This window comes from Hipposideros armiger, unplaced genomic scaffold, assembly GCF_001890085.2.
Source record: "Hipposideros armiger isolate ML-2016 unplaced genomic scaffold, ASM189008v1 scaffold_22, whole genome shotgun sequence".
Taxonomy (NCBI): Eukaryota; Metazoa; Chordata; class Mammalia; order Chiroptera; family Hipposideridae; genus Hipposideros; species Hipposideros armiger.
Genome location: NW_017731372.1, coordinates 5167323 through 5190051, shown reverse-complemented (window position 1 = coordinate 5190051; position 22729 = coordinate 5167323). Strand labels below are relative to the sequence as shown.

Sequence of the window (22729 nt, the reverse complement as noted above, 5' to 3'; positions counted from 1 at the left end):
CTCTCTCTCTCTCTCTCTCTCTCTCTCTCTCTCTCTCTCTCTCTCTCTCTCCCTCCCTCCCTCCCTCTCTCTATCTCCTTCCTTTCTTCCTTCTGTCCTTCCATGGCTGCAGACTAATCACCCAGCGCTTGTTCTACATAACTATAATCTACTTGTTTTGCATCATTTTTATTAAGCTTTCACTGAAGTTATACCCATAGAAAATCTAAGTGTTGAGCCAAGAATTAAAATGCCATCAGTTAAAGAAACACCTTAAAGTAGACATCTCTAATTCAGTGTTTTGGTTCATTTTAAAGCTGCATGTTAGTTTTAGATCACGTCTGTAGTGCCAGCACATGGTTAAATGGTCTCAGAGTCTGTCGGCCTGGGCGTAATCCCAGCACCACCACTTGTAACTGCGTGACCTTGAACAAGTTACTTAGGTTATCAAAGGCTACATTTTTTCACCTCTAAAACTAGTGATAATAATGGCACTATCTCATTAGGCTATTATGAGGATAATATTAATCAACACATACAAAGCACTTATAAAAGGGTCTGGCATCTTAAGTATTTAACAAATATATATTATTATTTTAGTCTTAAGCTTTTATTGAATCCCTATTATTGTACCTAGAATTTGCTGGGCAGGTAAGGTGTGTGGGAATATGCTAGTTATCACTGACTGACCTCTTACTGAATTGATCGACCCAGGTGAGTGTTTCAGATTGGTATGAACAAGGCCTCGCAGGGCACCCATGGGCCTCCCATCTGTGAGACATGCGATACCGGAATTTCTGAGGCACCATTATCATGATGAGTGGCTGTCATTTTGAGCATCTGGGATTTCTTCCAATTGCATTTAAGACTCCTCATGAAAACCTAGTAGAAAACACGTGCACTAATCTTTCCTCATAAAGCAACATTGCAATGTCCACATAAAAAAATAATGGTCTTTACTATATCCACACTTTCCCATTATTTTCAAGGGCAGCCTTGATTCCTTCCATCTTTCACGTTACAACCAGGGGGAAGACAATTTTACCCAGCCTCCTCAAAACACAGCCCCTTTTGCACAGGTCTAGGTACCACAGGAAAGCAATAAATGCCTGTTGAATGAAACTCTTCTGCTAACAAACACATTTTCAAACAAACCCAGGAATCGCTTCGCTGTCCAGATGCTCCTCCAGGTAGATGGCTCACGTGCTTGCAGCCGTCTCACGCTCCTTCTCTGGTAGCACCCCTTTTGCATTTCCTCAGTGATCACCTCCATAGGCAGCAGGAAGTGCGGTCCAGACAGCATCTGGGCCCCACCTGGTTCTGCTCAGGAACCAGCACATCAGCTACCTCCTCACTGATTTACCATGTGCGTGCACATCAATAATAATGATAATCATAATAGAAAGCTCTATGGAGCGCTTACTTGGGCCAGTTACTGTGCCAAATGCTCTGTATGAATTAGCCTGATCGTCATAACAACTCTGATTATCCCAGTTGGAAGATGAGGAAACCAAAGCTCAGAGAGATTAAGTAAGTTGTCCCTATTTTACAGATGAGAGCTCCAGTGATGAGCCCTAGCAAGTGGGATTCCTAAGTCCAGACCTAAGGTGTCCAAGGCCCTTTCTAAGGCATCATGCTGTTTTTCAGCATCACCATCACCAAGTCATCCATGGGGTCTGAGATCGTTTTGGTGTCACTCTGGGGGCTCACTGTCCCAGCCCAGAAGAGGTCAGTCACAGTGGTCATTCAGCTGTGCCTGCAGGCCGTGGTTTGTGCACAGATACAAAGATATCTCATAACCAAAGGCAAAGGGCATGATCCCAGATGGAAATGACGAACGGGGATTCTATGCTTCTGAGGCAAGAGAGAGCTCAAGTCTATAACTAGTTAGCGCCAGTTCCACTGGCATGCTGTCTACATAATGCAAACCATGGCATTTGGCAATGGCTCTTGAGTTTGGCACACTCCACACTCCTCCTGGACCCACGAGATAACATAACCAAATGTTTTCTGATGCTGTAAGAAATGAGTGTTTTGCAGGTAGGAGGAAATGCAAACATCATTGCTACAGCAGGCTCACTCTATCCAATCCCAAGGGCAAAATGGCTCCCTCCCTCCCGACCCTTCAAAAGGTTAAATGTGAACAGGGGCCCAGATAAATGGTCACAATGCTAACAAAGTCACTTAAATAAATGCATCTCTGATCTATGCAGGCTGGCGATGCCAAATATGCCATCTGCACCATTGCTCGTGATGAGTCGAATTTTTTTCCTGCATGTCCGAAGCAATGAGAAGATGACCATGTTTATGCAGAGTGAGGCAGGCATCGTTTGACACTCTTGGAATTTTTTAAAAATTTCAGACCCACAGAGAGTCCGTGGCGTTTGTGTTTTTCTAGGTTAGGGCGAAGTTGGACGTAAGAAAGAAATCTCACTAGAAAGAGACAGGGCACATGTCCAGGGCTTGAGAAGGTACTGGCAATTTATTGTGATTTTTAGTGGGTTCTAGTTACATCTGCACGCTAAGCCTTCCCACCTTCCCCATTCACTCATTCACTTAGCGAAACACGATTAGCATCTCATTATGTTGGGAGCTGTTTTAGGTGTTATGGATGCCAAGATAAGTAAAATATGCTCGCCTTAGAAGGCCATTCCTTGTACTGTGAGAATTTGCTTGGCATGATTTATGAAAAATAGAAATTAAGTGTCTGTAATCAGAATCACATGTGGGGCTTCTTAAACATGCAAATGACTCGGCTTTATTACTACAATTACTAATAGATCTAAGGTAGGGCTCAGGCATCTGTATTACTTAAAAAAACAAAAGGAAGCTTCTCAGTGAAGGGTCAGCAAACATTGCCTGTACAGAGCTGGGTAGGAAATATTTTCACTTTTGTGCGTCATACGGTTTTTGTTGCAACTATTCATTCCTACCCTTGTAGCACTAAAGCAACCATAGACAGACAATTTGAAAATAAGAGGGTGAGGCTGTGCTCCAATAGAATGTTATTATTACAAAAACAGGCAGCATGCTGCATTTAACCTGTGGGCTACAGTTTTCCACCTCCTGTTCTAGATGATTCTTACAGGCAGCGAGGCTTGAGATTTGTTTGTCTAGAAAATATTGTGACAGACACCACCATAGATACAAAATGGAGTAAGGCTGCTTTTCCCATCCACATGATAATACAGAAAATTATATATTTATCATTCCTTCAATGCAACCTATATATACTTACATTGAATATGATTAAATACTTTTCAGGGACCATAGGTAAGTGCCATTCTCATTGGAGGCAGGAAGTTTTACTAGACATACACGCTAAACCAAGAAATCAATCTACTTACATTCTAAGTTTTTCTAAGATCAGAAAAAAATAGATATTTCTGTGGTTATTAAATGTTTCACTGCATCTTATGGTCTGCTGTAGAAAAAAGAGAAATATATACCTCTCAGAAGAAAGTTCTTAAATTTCAAGAGTGGGTCTAAGATCCAAATTTATGTATTATATTTAATAGACTTAAGAAAAACAAACCCACTCTTGACTAGAAACTCTTTGATACTCTTTTCAGCTCTAAGATTTTGAAATATACTTAGTTCTTATTGAAAGACAAATGTACTTCAACCAAATGTTTTTTAATAACACCTTTGGAGGTTGTGTTCCAACACTTGCATAACAATTTTGTGGGGGAAAACAACAATAAAAAAATATCTCTAGCATAAGTGATAAATGCTATGGTAGAGGGAGTGATTGATTTTTCTTGAGTGGGGATAAGGTGGAGGAGTTGGAAGGAGAAGAGAGCATTATGAAAGTTCAGAGCGAGCCATAGAGAGGAGGTGGCATTTAAGCTGGGCACTGAAGGATGAGTAGGAGTTCTCCATGCAGGCAAAGGGTAAAGGAAGGGGTGTCTTTTTGAGCAAAGGCATAAAGTCAGGAAAAGCACGAATGTTTAAGAAGTGATGTCTAGGCTACTATGACTTGAGTACAAGGTGTCTGTGGACAGTAGATAAAAAGAAGATGCAGCCTGAGGGGTCATCTGGGGTCGCATAGCAGAGGCACAGTTGGTTATGCTAAAGCTTTGGGATTTCTTTCAATAGGTTAGGGGAAGCCATTTACATTTTAAAGCAAGGAACTGACCTAATCTTATCTGAGTTTTAGAAAGATTATATTGGGTTAAGAGCAGAATGTGCCTTGAGCCTGGGAAAATGTTTGTAATTTGCCCCCCAAACAGGGGAGGTACAATCTTTCGCCAGGAAGCTAAACAAATTCCCCAAATGCCAGGATCCTGGGAAAGCATATCCAGGGAGTAGGCCCTCATGGCTCCACTCCCTCAGGGAGCGGGCAGGGCACCCAGTCAGGCCTAGGGCCCAACTCTGTCACCTGCCTCCCTGTAGGCGACTTTGGGCACACGTGAAGAAAAATAATGTCGCAGAGCCAGAAAAACAAACCAACCCACAAAAACCTTTCCAACCGTCTGAGAAACACACTTTTAAACACAAGACTCTCTCCTATTAGAAACACAGAAGCTGTGGCCCTCACTCTCCATTCAGACCCATTCCCACCACCTCCACAAATGTGCTCAGCTTGCGGATAAAAATGCACTCACCGCCACTGCTTCCATCAGGCTGCCCTGTCTTTGGAGCTTTATGTTTTTAAGATCCTCACTAATGTAGCATGCCCTTAGCTTTACACATGATGCAAACACTTGACTGTCCAGTTGCATCTTGAATGGATGCTTTTGTTCCCTGCCTATCTGTCCTGTCAGCAGCTGCCATCCCATCCCCTTCCTTGCCATACGCTATTGCTCCTTCAGTGGGGCAGGAGACCTCCATCTTTCTGAGGGCCTCAGTTGCCCTCGCTGCGTTTCCCTCGCTCTCCATCTCAGAGCAGTCATGGGACTTCAAGGAGCCCGAAACAGGCTGCTCCTCAAGAAAACACAGGGACCCCTCTGCTAGACAGGTGAGCAAAGCTGTCCTGCGTGGAAACCAGTACAATGATGGCAGACAGGCAGGCACTTCCTAAGGGCCCCTGAAGGGAACCTTCCCAGGAGCAGGTGGTGACCATTTGCTGCACATGCTCCAGAAACCCTCACAAGGGCCCAGCAGGGATAAGCCCGTTGCTCTGCAGTTTCTACTGCTTTATCATGGGAACTCCGAGAAAGCTTTTGTGGCTCCCCTTTTTGGAAACTAAATTTCTCAGATCAGGCAAGGGGAAGAATAAAATCCTTCCAGGCCGCTTCAGCACCACCACGAAGGAGACCTTTATCCCTCCTGGTGGTCAGCAGAGTCGGGCCGTGTCTCAGCAGAGGGAAAGCAGCTGGCCCGGGCCAGGGAACAAACTGCACATCTAAGAAGAGAGGAAAGCAACTTGAGCACGTGCTCACTTGACTTTATTTGTGGTCATAAGGCAACCAGTTACTATACTAGGATAAAACAGCTATGTTCTAGTCTGCCTTCACAATCGCCTCTCTGCCCTGTTCCTAAAATTGATTACATCCCCATTTAGCTATAAGCTGAACAGTTCATTTTATTTTAAATCTAGAACCAAAATCCTTGTTTACATGTAAAATACTTAGTGATATTTACGCTTATTTAAAAAATAAATGAAAAAAGGCTGGTAATTATCAACACTGTTGGATATATACCATTTATGGCAAAAGATCCTATTACTATTGATCATTTTTCATTATTTAAACATAGTTTTTGGCTTTCTTTCTCTCGAGGACTGGGTTTGGATAATTGAGATTTGAAGAAAGATGAAAAACTCTTTGGATAAATTGGGGGAAAAAAACTGAAATGTTAAGTGCTAAGTTGTAGTCCATTATTGCCCTTATCTTTAATAATGGAAATAGAGTTTAGTGTATCCTGCAAGAGAGCATTCTTATATTTTTAAATTGCAAGTGTCCCATTATGTACAAAGGTCAAGGCAGAATTGATCTGAAGGAGCTCAATTTTAAATTCCTTTAAAAATCGGGACAAAGGATGCCGTATTATTAAAATGTTTCAAAATGAAAAGTAGTATGTGTGCCTCATGGCGGAAGATCAGATTTTTATTAATGCAAGTTTTAAATGCTGATTAATCCTCTCGAGAGTCAGTTTCCCAAAGCATTGGACTGTATTCAAGTCTTTCTGAAAACAGCACATCACTTCCATTATTCTGAATATTAATTGAACAATATTATAACTAAGGGTGCAAAGCAAGATTTAAAGCATGATTATAGCTGTCAGTGCTTACATCTAAATAAGTCATTGGAAATTCAAGCTTAGAAGAAGAAAACGTTGTAACTGGGTCTTAGCACAGCGAAGCTCTCTTGGAGCCTTTTTCAAAAATGAATTTGATGCTTTAGGACTCGAGGAAGCTTCAGCTGTGACTTGGTCTTAACATATTTATATGGCTATTCTCGATTAGAAAGCAGAGTTACGTTTTTGACTTGTGATTTGGGACAATGTCAAGGACATTTTCTTTTGGGGGAGAAGGAGTGGGAGAGCCAAAGAATACTAAATTAGTTGGTAGAATTTTCCCTTTTCCTTAATTTCTATTTCAGCCTCTTGTCTACACACACACACACACACACACACACACACACACACACACACACTCAAAGAATTAACCAAATTCGATCAAATAAAATATTACTATGATTTCAAAACAACTCATTAAGCTCAGAGCCAAGCAACTGCAAGTAACTAATGACTTATTTTCACAATAACCAATTGTCTACATTCAACTTCTTTTATTTTCCAAATCCAGTTTGGGGGCAGCCAAAAATCCCCATTCCTTCATGAGAAGCAATGTAAATTACTGGCTTCTATTATGATGTTGGGGAATTTTAGTTTTGTTTTGTTTCCTTAAATGGTTGCTGTGTATTTATTTGAGTGATAGCTCTTTGTTCCAAAGGATGCAGAAGCCACTCTCACATCTAATTCTAATGAGATAAATGGCATTATGAAGGGATTATTAAAAATTTACAGCCCTCTTTACAAAGTTTATTTGTCAGCAGAACATGCTGAATATTGCATAGCCCACACACAAAAGCATGCCATCCTGACGATGAAAAAGATATGAAGAAATAATGATGCAATGATAACCAGTCTGATGGAGTTTGTGCGTCTCAGTCGCTGCCTGGCACCTCATTTAATCAGATTGGGCCAAACCGGCAGAATCACACAATATGTTAGTGTAAAGGGTCCACAGTTTAAGGAGAAAAATTTAGAAGTGTTAACTATACACTGTCTAATTATACAACCTTACTGTCCCAGAATGTGATTTCAGAAACCATTTCTGACATATGGGAAAAGGGTAGAACAGCTGGTCATTAAGGTTTTCTCAAGACTATTTAGCAACACACTTGAATGTAATTAAAGTGAGACACTAAATACTGCACTTGTGGTACAATGTATTTTTAATTTTTATGGCATGTGGTAAAAGTAAATAGATGCAAAGCATTCAAGTTTTTCCACTCGGCATCCAACTTGTGAAAGATGCAGTGTCTGTTTGGCTGATGGCAAGCAGGGTCCTGGTGTAAGTCACAGACATCCATTTGGGGTATTTAAGGCTGTTTTAAAGGCACTGAATTTGGCAATCCTCAGAGGGATGTCTAATTGGGACTCTCAGACAAAGCATGAGATGAATTCATTCATTTATGTATTCATTCATTCATCAAACACGACCTAGAATTATTTTAGATAATAAAGACATTAGCCCTGCCCTTGAGTTGCTCACAGCTTACTGTGCTTAAAACACAGGGTGATGGAAGGTGATTAAAGGGTGCTGTGGGAGCACCAAGAAGGGGGGTCTGGCCCAAACTGGAGATGTGAAGCAAAGCCCCCTGAATAGGAATCATCTTAGGCAGCTAGAAAACGAGGGAGCCAGAGGTCAGGGGTGGGAGTAGAACTCAAGCAGAGGGAGCAGCTTACACAGGCTTGGAGATGAAAGAGAACACTGGAGTATGAATACAATCTTTACATTTATTGAATATTTAGTGACCTGGCAGTGGGCTAAGCCCTTGACAGATATTATCTCATTTAATTAATCCTCACAGCAGCCCTATGTGGTAAGTACTGTTATTATCTAGACTTGACAGATGAGGAAATTAACAGGAGAGACCAAGGCAGAGCAGTTAGTGGGTGACTAAATCAGGACCCAAACTCAGGTCTGACTGAGCCCCAGGTCAAACGTTTCTCCTTATTGAATTCCCCAATTAACACGTATACATCATGCCTATTTAGTTTTCAAAGAATTTAGTGTATGAACTCATTAGTCCTTATAAACACCCTATGATTAAGAGAATGAAAACACAAGCTACAGACTGGGAGAAAATATTTACAAACGACATCTCTGATAAAGGAATTGTATCCAGACACACAAAACTCAACAGTAAGGAAATAAATCAAGTAAGTGAGCAAAAGATTTGAACAGACACTTCACCAAAGAAGAAATAAAATGGCAAATAAATGCATGAAAAAAATGCCCAATACCATTGGCCATCAGGAAAGTGCAAATTAAAAGCACAAAGAACTAGCATTACATCCCTGTTGGAATGGCTAAAGTAATAACAATAATGACAATACCAAGTGCTAGCAAGGATATGGAGCAACTGGAACTGTCACATGTTGCTGGTGGGAGTGCAAGATTGTACAGCCACTTGGCAGTTTTTTTTATAAAATTACACATACATTTACCATAAGACCCAGCAAAACCACTCCTCAGTATTTACCCTAAAGAAATTAAAACCTATGTGACTATTGAGAGCAGCATTATCTATAATCTTTGAAAACTGGAAACCATCCAAAAGTCTGTCAACAAATGAACTGACAAACAGTCTTATATCCATACAATGGAATACTGCTCAGCCATGGAAAGAAATGAACTAATGATACACACAACATGGATAAATCTCAAAGGCTTATGCTGAGGAAAGAGCGCAGTCTCAAAAGGTTACACACTGGATGACATTCTGAAAAAGTCTCAGATAGGGATGGCTGCCATGGGTTAGGGGTGGGGGATGGTTTGACTACAAAGGGACAGTGCGAGGGAATTTTTAGGGTGAGGAAATTGTTCTGTATCCTGATTGTGGTGGTGGTGACATGAATACATACATTGTTAAGACTCAGAGAACTACACACCCGAATATGAAGTTAATTTTACTGCATATAAATTAAAAAATAAAAATCCTATGAGGTACATGTTTTAGTTTGGGTTCCCTAAAAGGCAAACCGTGAGATAAGAAGTTGGGGGATAGGAATTTATTTGCCAAGCGAATCCAGGAATCACAAATGAAGGAAGGGGGGAAATGAGAGAGAGAATTGGGAAAAAAATAAAACAAGGTGCATTAATGAGTGGGTCTCCATTGTGGACAACTTCAGCTCAATTCTGCTAAGACTCTTCCGAGAACCATGGGAATATGTCTCAGAATCCCTCCACCTGTCAGCAACTCTCATTTGGTTGAGGATGAAGTTGCCCCTAGGAGCATAAACTCTTGTGCTTCTAGGTTTTACAAGTGCCTTTGGAAGTTCTCAGGCAAAGAAGAGGAAAGAACCAGGTCCTTGAGGTGGACAGATGTGAACTGTCTATTGCAGTTCTGGTGAATTCAGGTGGGCTGGGGGTGTGGGAAGGTAACAGCATCTGCTAATGAAGTATGAGTAATGATGCTGTACACATTTCGTTTTTGTAACAAAGTGGAGGAAATTTACCAAACAATTAAAGTAAATGTGTGCAATGCTGGTAATAAGAATGCTAGTCATTAGGGGGAATATTTCACAATATGCTAGTGACCACACTAGAATTGCCAGCCTTCTTCATATTTTATCATGAAATTCTTCCAACAGCCCTATGAGATAAACATTAATATCCTCATTTTACAAGCAAGGAAGCTGAGGCTTGTAAGTAGCTAAGTAGCTTTCCCAAGGATGCACGTACATACACACACACTTCCCCACTCACTCCCCACACATATAACGAAGGAGTCATAAGATCAACTTAGAAGCCCATAGTTTTTCCATCATGTTTTGTTAATGTTTACTCTGATGTATGTTGCCACATAGCATTACAGAAGATAGAGTAATTCTGAGAAAATAGTGCATAGCATGGGGAATCATGAATTGTGATTAAAAAGCCAGATCTAAGTCACTCTAGGGCTGAGCCTTACTTGTGGGATTATTCAGGCTTCCTCTTTCCAGCTATCTATGGGCATTTCATTACTCATTAGAATCTCCAATAGATAGTGGCTGAAAAAAAAATTACATAAAACTCCAACCAATCCACTTTACTCCTTACACAAATGTCTAGAAAATGTTGAAACTTTGGCTAATAAATTGAAAATTGGCCACAGATAATAATTATCTTTGCTGCTGCTGTCTTCTCGTTAGCATAAGTGACCAAGCTGATGCTCTAGCTATGAGCACAGATCCTGTAATGTCAGCCTCCTTAACATTGTTGTGAACTGTACCTTTCATTTTCCTTACTGTTTCTTAATGGGCAGTCTTTCAAACCTGAAGATGACTTTGCTGCCAGAGGACATGAACTTGGAGTTGTTTTGCATTGTAGGGAGAATAGGATTAGAGAGTCATCCACATTCCCTCACTCTCTCCCAATCTCGAGCTGGACACAGTTAGAGGATATAGACTTTTGGCCAAAGAACAAAGCGAAGTTAAATGACCCACGTGGGCACTGAACCCCTGACCTCATTAGCATTGTTTTCTCGCCACCTCCACTAACAGACAGCCCAATTATGAACACCGAATCAAAGAGGGAAGTCACCTCTTCACCTGGAGCCAAGAAAAGCCTACGACTGCTGGTTGTTAAGAAGAGAATGCTTCTCCAGTCAAACAACCACATGGCTGTGCGAAGCTCCACAAGCGATTTCTAAGGTTCTCCCTCCTTGCTCAGTCTAATAAGAACTGCTGTCAGTGTGGTTTCCACTCTGGAAGGTGACGAAGGCTTTGGGGGCATCACCCTGAGCGGATGTGCTGGGGGTGTGCCTTCCCACAGCCTCTCAGGTCTGAGCCAACTTGAACCTTCTGCAGTTGTGATCCCCCATCCCTGGCCTCCTCTTTGAAACCCTTCCACACTGTGAGTCCTGGCACTAGAAGCTCTGCCTATGAGCAGAACACTTCTTGTGTTTGCTGAGGGATCTATGGCAGAGATATTTCCACAATGGGTTCTACAATGGAGACGACACTTGTTACTCTTTGACAGTATAGAAGTTCTTCAAAGTGGCTCTTAAACTGTTGAGTGCAGCTTCCTTTTTCTGAAAGGTCATGAATTTGTATGATTTGTGTCTCTGTGTGCAAGAGCATATGTGTGTATATAACTGTTTAGGAATTTTTTTAGAAAAAAACAAAAGTTGAAGTGTATTTAATTATTTGCATTCCTTTTCTTGAAAACCAAAGTTATTTCAAGAAGCTCCTGGGATGCAATAGCTGAGTCAGTCAGTCAGTCCATGATGCTAATAAAACCAAAGAAGATAGCCCAATTTTCAGACCTGTCAGAGGGCTTTTCTATAGCCAAGGACCATAACCTTGGGCAGGGCCAACTAGCTCACACGTGATGTGATTTACACAGTGAGGATAAGGAGAGATACGGCATGGACAATTCATTGTAGAAACATCTGCTCTACTGGAAAAAAAATAGTCAATTTTGATGGCAGTGGTTTTCCTTTATATTGTCCTCATGTTCTAAGGGCAGCACTAATTAATGAATGAGAAGACACATGCCCAGAAGCTAAAGTTGGCCCATCCAAAGGTGAATCACAGATTCCAAATGTGATGATATATTCAAAATATATTTTACTATATAGAAGATTTTTTGACCCCTAGGTTTAGCTGCTAACTCTTCCTTCCCCTCTACTCTACTCTTCCCAGCATGAGACGATAATGGAGTGGTTCCCCCATCCCCCACTAAGCATAAGCATACAATCTACAGCCATAGCAAAGCCCAGTTTATGAATCAGTTTGATAGGCATTGCTAGTGTCCCAGCATCCCATTCTCTAATTCCAGGTATAAGGAGGGTGACGCGTGCCCATGTGAGTAGCTTGGGCCAATGAAATGTGAATAGAAGAGTTCAAAACATTTAATTGCTTATGTTCAACTCTCTAGACTTTGCAGCAACAAACCCAGAGGCAAACCTGAGGCTCCTGGTGAGATGTCAGCACCAGAAATGATGGCACCCCATCAGCCTGGGATCCTGAGTGACCTTTACGTGGAGCAGAGCTGCCCTTACCCTGCACCACCACCTCTAGATGATAAGAATACTCAGAAAACCAAACTTTGTTGTTATAAGTCATAAAGAGCGTGGGGTTGTTTCTTTCCCCAGTCTATCCTGACTGCCTCACCTGAGGAGAAAGTATTTCAGCATCTCAGCCTTTCAGAGAGTGGGGATCAGGTAGCTGAAGTCTTGGCAAAACTCCTAGGAATCTCAGTGCTCACTAAGGCACTCCCTATAATACTGGCCCCAACTATGTAACTGGGTTCATGCCTCAGTTTCCCCTCTGAGTAGGTACTTGACCCTACTCTAGCCACCCAAGTGCTCTCCAGCCCTCCATAACATCACTACCAATGTAGCTTTAGGTATCTTCTGCTCTCACCTGCACTCTGACATGATCTCCTGCCACCTGGCTTGAGTTTAGGCCCCACCTGAACCTCACCTGGTTTTCCACACTCCCTGTCATATCTTCATTGTGCTGCTCTCCTAGGGTTTGGCCACAGGCCTCACCTCTCCCTGTTTGTCCTCCCATTCCAGGTCTTGGTTGTCAAGTTGCCAATGCACCTCATGCTGAACCCACCTGAGTTTTGAAGACACTTGCTTTTAACATGTCCCAGGATATTGTTAAATTATATATAAGAGGCCAGGGCAACCTGAGGGGGATGGTGTACCAAACAAATTCCACTTCTACACTAGAGCAGACAGGGACCAGATTCTACAACAGGCCTGGATGAAGTTGAATCCAATAAGAAGAGTGTGGACTAGGTGGGAGCTAGGCAAAAGATCGGTGTCAAGAGACTTTCAATAGTTTGAAAAGGGAAGTTTTACTGGAAAATTCAGTTGAGGTCAACATTGGGAAGTCCAGAGAGGCAGACAGAATCAGGGAAGTGTGCAAGGCTACATGAGCCCTCCAAAAGACAGATCCCAGAGTACTGGTTGCATTTCTGAGACAGGGAACACACGGATCCAGCTCTCAGGCCCAGGGCAAGTGTGGAACCTAAATCTCAGAGATAAGGCCAAAGTCAGCTACCCCGCTGGACTTCTAGCCCAAGGTCTGGGGGATCTGAACCACAAAGAACTGCTGCATCTCCCTCAATTTTGCACAGGTACACTTATGGATTGTCCTGGAGTTTGGGAAAAGGCTGTGCCTAGAAGTGGGTTAAGAACCACTGAAAATGGGCCCAGAGGGTGAGAACCAGGCCGGATCTGACAATCTTCATAAGTGAAGCACAGTGGCTGCATGGTCAGAGCACTGTGTAAAACAGGGAGCTAAGTTTCCAAATCAAAATATAGCTAACAATTCATGGTCTTGCATAAATGTTGACAAGTGTTTTAGTATATAGAACCTTTCTGAGTTGGGTAGAAGGGTGATAAGTGTGGACTTTAGCATATCCTCAGCCTTCCAGGGTATGTATGGGGTAATATTACTAGCTTAGATGAGTCGGGCTGAGGGATAAGGAGAGAATAGCTCCATCGTCCAGTGTTCACCAAAAGTTAGCTATGTGCCTAACAAAAGTGTAGGAAGACTTGGACCCCTGCCTTAAGGAGCCCTGGGGACTTTCTAAGAAGAAATCTGCCTCAATTTGTAGTTGTTTTTTTGTTTGTTTGTTGATTTAATAATCTGTGGTCTCTAAAACATATAAATCTAAGTTCTAGAATTCATGAACTCTTTATGTGATAGACATCATGTATTCAGTTTAAAAGTTAAAGTGGAAAAATCAATCAGTTCAGATATTTGCAAATTGGTAAAGACTAACTTAGCTATCTTCACCAATTTGCAAATATCTGAACATTTTTATGAAATGTTTTGAATCCAAATTTTTCTGCACATTGGTGAAGTAGAAATCCTAGGCTATGGTGGCAGATGGTGGACCAAGAGACAAAACGGCTCAGAGAGCTGACCATGTTAGAGTGGCTTTACTAGGTGTCATGGATGCTGTGATGCACCTCCCTGATCCCTCCTCAGGAATGAAAGGCTTATTTCCCAGCTGCTTGGAGTATCATTTGCTGATTGCTGTCTCTGGAATTGCCCTCAGCTGGACAGAGCCGCCTTTCCCGGGGCCATGGCCCCTCCCCAGGGGCAATCTGCATACAGTGCCTGTTTGAGAAAGGAGTTGGTCCACTTGCTCCAACTCAGGACTCAGAAGGGCTGGCCCCGTCTCAGGGCCCTATGAGGAGACAGCAGAGGTCTGTTTGGAAACTGCATCAGAGACCAACTTCTCCCTTTGTCTCCTTTCTCCCAGCTGTTGATTACAAGGGCAGGTTGAATAACCTTCCTGTGCACTACACTCCATCTCAGAGTCTACTTCCTGATGATCCCAGCTTCCCAAACTAGGTTAGTTTAGTGTAAAACATCTAGTCAGTGGAAGACCCCAAAGCATACTCCATTTATCCCAAATGATGAGTAATACATTAGTGAGAGGTATACCAGTGTCACTGAGAAACTCAATAGTGGCTGTCCCCTGTTGGCCAGAGGAGATGACAGGTAATGTTGTTGTAAGACTGGGCTCTCAGACAGCAGTGGGGATGATGGAATGACTGTAGAATAGAAGTCAGGTGGTTGCATGTGACTGTCAGAAGCAAAGTGGGTCAAATTATAACAATGAGTATCCAGGTCAACAAGGCAACAAGGGACAAAGAGCTGTGAGATGACTAAGATGACACAGAGTGTTCCTAATACTATATGAGCAGCCAGCAGGGCACTACTTAGTTTATACAACCAAAGGGATCACAGATGGACAATAAAGAGATTGAGGGCAGCTGCCCCCATACTGATTCATTGCCCAGTTGCTGGACCTGAGCCCATCGCCTGAAGGGGGGGACAGATCCCATGAGGAAGGATTCTGCAACACCATGGCAAAGGTGTAAAATATTTATTCCCCAGTCCTTCCCTAAAGGTATCTATGGTCATTGATTCAGATAACTGCACACTAGGAAAAGGGGAACACCCAGATAGTTGAGGGCTGTCAGACACAAGGTCTGAAGTGGTATTGATACCTGGAGGCCCAGAGTGTCATCATGACCCCTGTTAGAGTGGGAAACTATGGGAGCCAGGTAATTAATGGTCTGGCTCACAGTGATTTCCTTGACTGTTGATTATATGATTGGAATGGACACACTTCATAGTTGAAAGAACCCCCATAAAGGCGTCTTGGCCTTTGGATTAAGAGCTACTATAATAGAAAAGACCATGTGGAAGATTCTAAAACTGTTCTCACCCCAGGCCAAGGTAGTAAGTAAGAGACACTATGGCTTCCCATGTGAGAATAGCAAAGATTAAAGCCGCCCCTAATACCTAAAGCAGGCCTAGGTGGTGGTCCCCATCATCTCCCCATTTGTGGCTCCTACAAAAACCAGAGGGATCATGTTGGATGATGTGAACTCCCACAAACTCAACCAGGCCACAGCCCCAGTAGGAACAGTTGCACCAGAAGTAGTCTCTTTACAGAAAATATTAGCACAGCTTCAGGTACCTGGTGTGAGGGCATTGACCTAATGAATTAGCTCTTTTCCATCTCTGTTAGAAAGGAGAAATAGAAGCAATTCAAATGGGATTGACAACAGTGTACATTTATGGTCTTGCCCTAAGTTGAAGTGAACTCTCTTATCCTCTGTCTCAATAACCTGAAGAGGCCAGGACCATCTGGGGAGTCTATAGAATATATATGTTCATTATATCCTAAGGTCAGTCCATCAGGAAAGCCCCCTAGAGTTAGGTGCCAACTAAGGGCAGAGGTGCTGATGGAAGGGACAGTATGAAATGGGTAGTAAAAGATGGAGATGATGAGTATCAGTTGTGGCCTCAAGACCAACTATAGCCAACAGTGGGTCCCATTAACCCTAACATTATAAATTTTCCCATAGAGTCCACCTAGAATCCTGGAAGAGCTATTCCCAGATCAGGCCAAATGAAGTGTATCTGAGTGGCTCAAGAGGCAGACTATAGTGTTTGCCATGATGTGCAACGAGCCCTTCTCTCTCTCTCCCCCCCCCCTCTCAGAATCAAGACATTTATTCCTACAGCAATTGTGAGTTGGCGTCTGATGGTTCACAGCTGAGTTCCTCTCTGGGACTTGCCCTCAACTGAACGAAGCCACCTCACTGAGGGCACACCGCTTCACCCGTCTGCTAACAAGAGCTGCCTATTGACTGGCTTGTGCTGAACTCCTCCAGCTCACCGAGGACCACAAAGTACAAAACTCCTGGCATGCTTGTCTTAATTCAGGACAACTCTGGAGTACCATCCTGAAAGGCCATCCTAACTCAAGAGCTCACTATGAATTTGGCTGAACTTCTGTTAACAACTTTACAACAATTCCACTTCCTCCTCTCTCAACTTGCTTCCCTTGGTCCCTTATAGGATATTGTTTCTGAGAGTACTCANGAACTTCTGTTAACAACTTTACAACAATTCCACTTCCTCCTCTCTCAACTTGCTTCCCTTGGTCCCTTATAGGATATTGTTTCTGAGAGTACTCAGCAATAAATCACATTACACACAAATTTTTGTCTCAGAGTCTGTCCCCTAGAAAACCCCACCTGAAAGAGTCAGGGGACAAGTGGCCATATGAGAAGGGATCAGTGTGTGGATTCTCTGGGTTTTATTTAGATTTCCCTAAATAACTCTCCACAGAGCTGTACTGTTTCTCTATCCTCTGGTCCCTGGGGCCAATTAAATTGGCCATCAAATCTTATTATAAAGGAAAATTCAACTAAAAGGGTTTCACCTGGGTAAGCAATTACCCTTAAACAGGAAGTGCTGAGTCAATTCAGAGCTGGCCCTCACTCAGGCAAGCATTCTCCCTTTCTGAGGTGTAGGGCTGTTTAGATATTGCCGAAGAAGTAAGAAAACATCTCTTTTACTACTTGTCCTTGAAGGTATAACCAACATACTTTTGAATCTTCCCAGGGATCCTTCTCCCACCCACTCCTTGATGGCACCATATGCTTTCATCTCAGAAAGTAATGCTGGTTTTCTTCTTTCCTTTTATTCACTGCAGGGTAGTGTCAGACAGTGTCTATCCAGGTAGCAAGATTCAAGGAGACGAGAGCGGACAGGCATTGTCTCTGGTGGGAAGCCATGCTTACTGGGCTTGCAGTCTACCGGGCCCTCCCCTGTGGCTTGGGCAGGCCACTTGACTAAGCCTCAGAGAGATTCAGCTCATTAATGTCAAGCTGCTGGTAGTTTAGGGTGAGCTACCATGTCCCCCAAAGAGAAAAGAAGCCTTGCACTTACCAAGAGCTGCTGCTGTGACAGGTTCACCTCAGAACCGGAAGTTTCTCAATTCTTTGTGTGAGAAGTTTTCTCCGCTGTTTGAGTCAGAAGCAAACCCGAAGCAGTGACACTGGTTCCCCCAGGCTCCCCAGCATTGGCTCTGAGAGCAAAGCAGTGACTGTTCAAGATTTTCACCTCAAAAACAATGTCGACTGTTTGTCTTCCCGCTGCGCGTGACAAGCTGAGCAGGGAGCAGGATGCTGAAGGATCGTTTGTGTTTATCACCTCGTGTTCTTTATAACTTTACGTGGTCTCTCCCAGCTACTGAACTCATACAGATCAGGGCCAGGTCTCTTTGCTTCTTCTCTTCTCCTTTATAATAATAAACAGAGTCTCCTGAGACTAGAAACATTTGTTTTCTCAGCCCACTAACTCCAACTACAGTACATTTCCTCCTTATCATCACTATTTAGTCTGTAATTATTCCAGTCTACTAACTCCCACAAAGGTTGGGGATACAGTGGCTAAATTGCATAAATCACTGAGTTTGGGTCCTTCATTGTCATTAACAAACTCAGGACATGGGAGTCCCTAGAGGTCCAGCTCCTCAAATTGGATGAACATTTATGTTTACAATCCAGGGACAGAAAGGAAAGCTGTTGGCAAGGACCTTGCCATGAAGATCAGAAGTTTCATTTAAATCCATTGTAATTGCAGGCTCTGTTTATTCTCTTGTTACAAACGGCTAATAATAAGCTAATATGGCTAAGCTATGGAATGGCATCTAAAACAATGAAATTCTAATTAGGAACAAACCGCCTAGTCCCAAAGCTTCAGATCACCAAATCTCAAGGTACCCCGGCGTTTGGCTCTACAGGGAATTGAAGGGAATCAACCTAAAAGACAATTGCTAAAAGTATGCCATCCCCAAATATTTTCACTTCACCTCACAGACCAACGCTGTGTTTCATTGAATGGCCAGTGAACATCAGCAACTGGTGGCGGCAGCTTGGGGGGCTGCGGTGGGGGTGGGGCCTTTAGAGTTTGCCCTCAGTCTCAATTTGACACCACACTAGCTTGCAGGACAACATTAATTTACAGGTCTGACTAAGCTAAGTCTGATTAAAAGTGTACATGTGGAAGCACTGAAAGGAGCAGCTCTGCCATTCAACAGTCATCTTCCTCGGCAGCCAGTGAAGACAGACAAATGGCATCAAAGCCCCGGATACACGGAGAAGAAGATCAAGCGCCTCACAATATCCCCGATGCCATAGAATCATTATAGCTAGCCTGCGGGAAGCTATGCATTTCTCTTCCATATCTCACGTGAACTCAGACATTAGAAATCTGGTTGTTCTGGATTTTAGGATATTGTGCTATGGCGACAGAGGCAGGGTTATTTCTTGGCTTGGGGTTGGCATTCCGTAGAAGGAAGAAGGTGGCCCATGGTGCCTCTGCAGGGATCCCTGGAAGTTATTTACATACGCTCTTTAGAAGTGCACCTCTCTCACCAGCCCATGGGGATGTCACAGATGGCAGACAGGGAGGGCTCGCTGAACCCCAACATCTGTTCAAATGTTTCCATGTGAGGAAGGAAAGTTAAATCTCTTTCATTAGAGTAGGTGACACACCACCCCAGGACCTAATCCCCTCTGGTCAGGAACAATTATCTTAAAGTTTTAGACAGATTTTGAAAACATTCAAAACCTAAGAATAGCTGTCGCAGTATGAAGAACCTATTCACACAGAGATTTACATATTTGAAGCTAGTAAATAGGAGAAGAGGCTTTGGGGGAGAAGGAAAGAAAATTCGATGAACAGCAAAGGGGGTGATTAACTAAATAGCTCAAGTCAGGGTCTCATTTCATTTTTCATCCTGTCCCCTTCCTAAACCAAGCTTTTGACACATTGGGCTATCGATAAGAACTGGTTAAAAAATAAGGGGAAAAAAGAGACTTAAATAAATGGTAAAGCTAATAGGGACCCAGGGACAGAGCCTTCTCCCAAATGCACAGCTTGCAGCTCCACATATAGCATCTTGAAAAATCTTTACTGCCTTCAAAGATACAGCCCTTGGCACCGAGCACCATGCCTCCAAGTTTAGAATGTGAACCTTCATATTTATGTTCCCCAGATGGTGGAATTTATAAATGCACCATGGGGTGCTATTGAAATTAATAATTTAATTCATTTCCGTGATTGTGCAGTGATTGCTAGTCATTAAGGCAATAGCAGTTAGCAGAGTCTCTCGGTACTAGGATGTTAGCAGAAGACTAATCTCAGGGAGAGTAATTCCTCTGTCATCCTATTGCACATTCAGTCAATCCCTTCTGAATGGGGAATAGCCAAAAGTTGCTGGAATGAAAATGAGGGCAGCCTCCACCTAGTTAGAGGAAGATGGCGTCCATGTATGTCATTTCAGAGTTTGAATTCAGTCCTCCAAGGAACACTGAAATGATTTGTGGTTGTTTTGCTTGGAGAAGGAACAGATAAGAAAAGACCCAATTGCTGTCTCCAAATACACAAATCTTTCACTCTATGTCTGTAGACAATCTACATCCGAATAATTGGGAATTAACTGCACTTTTACTTTATATTCCCACTTGTCTGCTTATCGAGAGAATATACTGGCAGCTGGACTAAATGGCTTTGAAAGTCCCTTCCAGAGATTCTCAGAGATTCCCCAAGTCCATGGCGGGTCTGGGCAAACAGTGGAGTAGTGACTCTGTATTTCCTCAGGGAAGTACTTGCTTCTCCCAGCCTAACGATCTGGAAGCCTAAATGTGCAAGAGGGAAAATTATTGGGCACTGGCACACATAGCGTGGCCAATGTGAATGAGCCCATCGGAATTTTTAACCCAAGAGGCTGTAACCGCCTCGGATTTGATAAAGTGCCTTTCTTTCTTTCTTTCTTTTTTTTACTGTGAGAAGACTGTAAACTCATTTCCCTATTTCCTTCATTATCCTCAAAGCTTTTATTAATCACAGAAGTAGGGCCTGACCTATAGATCCTCCTTCAATAGCTGAAGAAACTAACACATGAATAATAAAATAATCCAAAAGAAGTTGGGGGGGAAAAAATCCTGCTACCGTGACTCCAGCCTTTGCTCATTCATTAGATTTCCCCTTCGGACTATTCTCTTTCTGTCCAACCCTCAGAGCCTGAATGAGCAAGAAAAGAATAAGGATGATTTCCCACATCATAGCCACCAACAAGAAACCTGCACAGGCTCTAAACTCAGACTCTGCCCACCACAGCATGAAAGTGAGGGGAGTGGACAGCTGCAGAACAGCCGAAGATAGATGCAGCCACTCCCAGCTCCCAAGAGAAGGCTGGAATTTAGTAACCCAGAGGAGACCAGAGCACTGCTCTGTTTCACTTCACTCTCCTGTCTCGTGTGGGTCAAGGAGCTCTCAGGGTAGAACCAGGACATAGAGACATGTGGCAGCCCCCCTTATCTGTGGATGCCTGAAACCACAGATAGTACCAAGCCCTATATATACTGTGATATTTCCTATACATTCATACCTATGATAAAGTTTATTTTACAAATTAGACTCAGTAAGAGATTAACAATGACTAATAATAAAATAAAACTACTATAAACTATAATAAAAGTTCTGTGAATGTTCTCTCTCTCTCTCTCTCTCTCTCTCTCTCTCCCTCCCTCCCTCCCTCCACAAGCTAGTAGGAATTTTCTCACGGATAGAAGATTCATTCTTACCACAGAGTTTAGCAATCTCAGCATATAATTTCTTTTTCTTTCTTTATTAAGAACTTACCCTTTTCACTTAAAGGGAGCACTTTATGGCTTTTCTTTGGCCTATCCGAATTGCCAGCATCACCACGCTCGCCCTTTGGGGCCATTAATAAGTAAACTAAGGATTGCTTGAACACAGCACAGTGATATCAAGTGAGTAACAGCCTAAGTGACTAACAGTCGGGTGGTGTCTACAGTGTGGAGATGCTGGACAAAGGCATGACTCACGTCCGGGGCAGGACGGAGCCCGATGTGCGAGATTTCATCGCGCGACTCAAAGCGGCACACCAATTCCAAACTTACGAATTGTTCGTTTCTGGAATTTTCCATTTAATATTTTCAGACCGCAGTTGCCTCTGGATAACTGAAACTGGGGAAAGTGAAACCGCAGATAAGGGAAGTTTTTGTCCCAACCTAGTTTTAAGGAAAGCTTTCAAATACCTGTGGGCTTTGGGAACGTGGTAACAAAAATTTGCCTTTCTTTTGTTGTGTGTGAGGGACTGCTCAGTAAATGTCCCTGATGAACTAAGAACATGGTGACTGCAAACCAGATGCCACCAGTAATTGTTCTGAGTGATCGCAGTGAACATTGCGTGCTCAACGCGCAGGGCTTCCTCTTCGTCTGCCTCAGGGCCTTCCTCCTGCTTTTTTGTGCCTCTTCACTAGTGCTTCTCATACCCCGCCTCTCCGTTTCGACTGCAGGCTCTGAGACAATGGGCCCCCTCACCTCCCCAGCTGTCCCCATGACACAAGCACGGGAGTCATCCAGAGAAGGTCGGCACATATTACCGAATCACATTCATCTCATTAGTGGGAACAGCAGGTATCACTAGCGGGGAAGGTAGAATTTGCTCTGTTTTCCTTGTGGTCATGAAAAGAAGAGGTGAGGAAAGCCAAAACTCCTTCGACAGTCCCAGTCCCTTACCCGTGTGACAAAAGAGAATGAAGTTTGGGTGGCATGTTCCTCAGCAATGCAGACTTGCCCCTGCAAGGCCTCACTGAGGACTTGAGGGTGGGAACATTGGAGCCACTGCTTTCTCCCTCTGCCTTGTTGCTCTTACACAGTTGTTCATGTTCCTGCTGTCAGTGACATTTCCCCGGTCATTACCTAGTCTCACAAACACCTTCCAGTGACCTGGCAAAAGGATGTGCAACAGAGGCCCTTGGACTAGAATCAGGTCCTAATCTCAGCACTTGCCCGAACTTGCTATGTGAACTTGAGCAAATCTTTAGGGCCCCTTGCCTTAGATTTCTCTTTAAGGGTGCCATAGTGGACGTGGGGGTTAAATAGACACGAGTTTAAACATCAGACCTTCCTGTCTTATAAGTTATGTGTCCTTGGGCAAATTACTTCACTCTCGTAGCCTCAAGTTCCTCATTTCTAACATAAGAATAACATGCCCTAATATAGAGAGTTGATAGGAGCTTTAAATGAGCTCATATGTAAAAAGCATTTAGCCAAATACCTGGCACAAATTAGGCATCAAAATTTGTTATTTAGTTCACTTTCCTATAAAATGGGTGCTGTCGACTGAATGTTTGTGTCCCCTCAAAGTTATATGTTGAAACCT

General features: G+C 43.0%; 1 long non-coding RNA gene across 10 annotated transcripts in view; it reads right to left on the bottom strand.

The window, feature by feature from the left end:
* Nucleotides 1-22729, bottom strand: part of LOC109379140 (uncharacterized) — a 149773-nt gene that overhangs the window by 15824 nt on the left and 111220 nt on the right. The window contains exon 8 of one of the 10 annotated variants that reach the window (XR_002123119.1): nt 17419-17769. The exons of the other annotated variants lie outside the window; for them this stretch is intronic. This is a non-coding gene — a long non-coding RNA (uncharacterized LOC109379140). The remainder of the gene's footprint in view (nt 1-17418; nt 17770-22729) is intronic. 10 annotated transcript variants of the gene reach the window in all.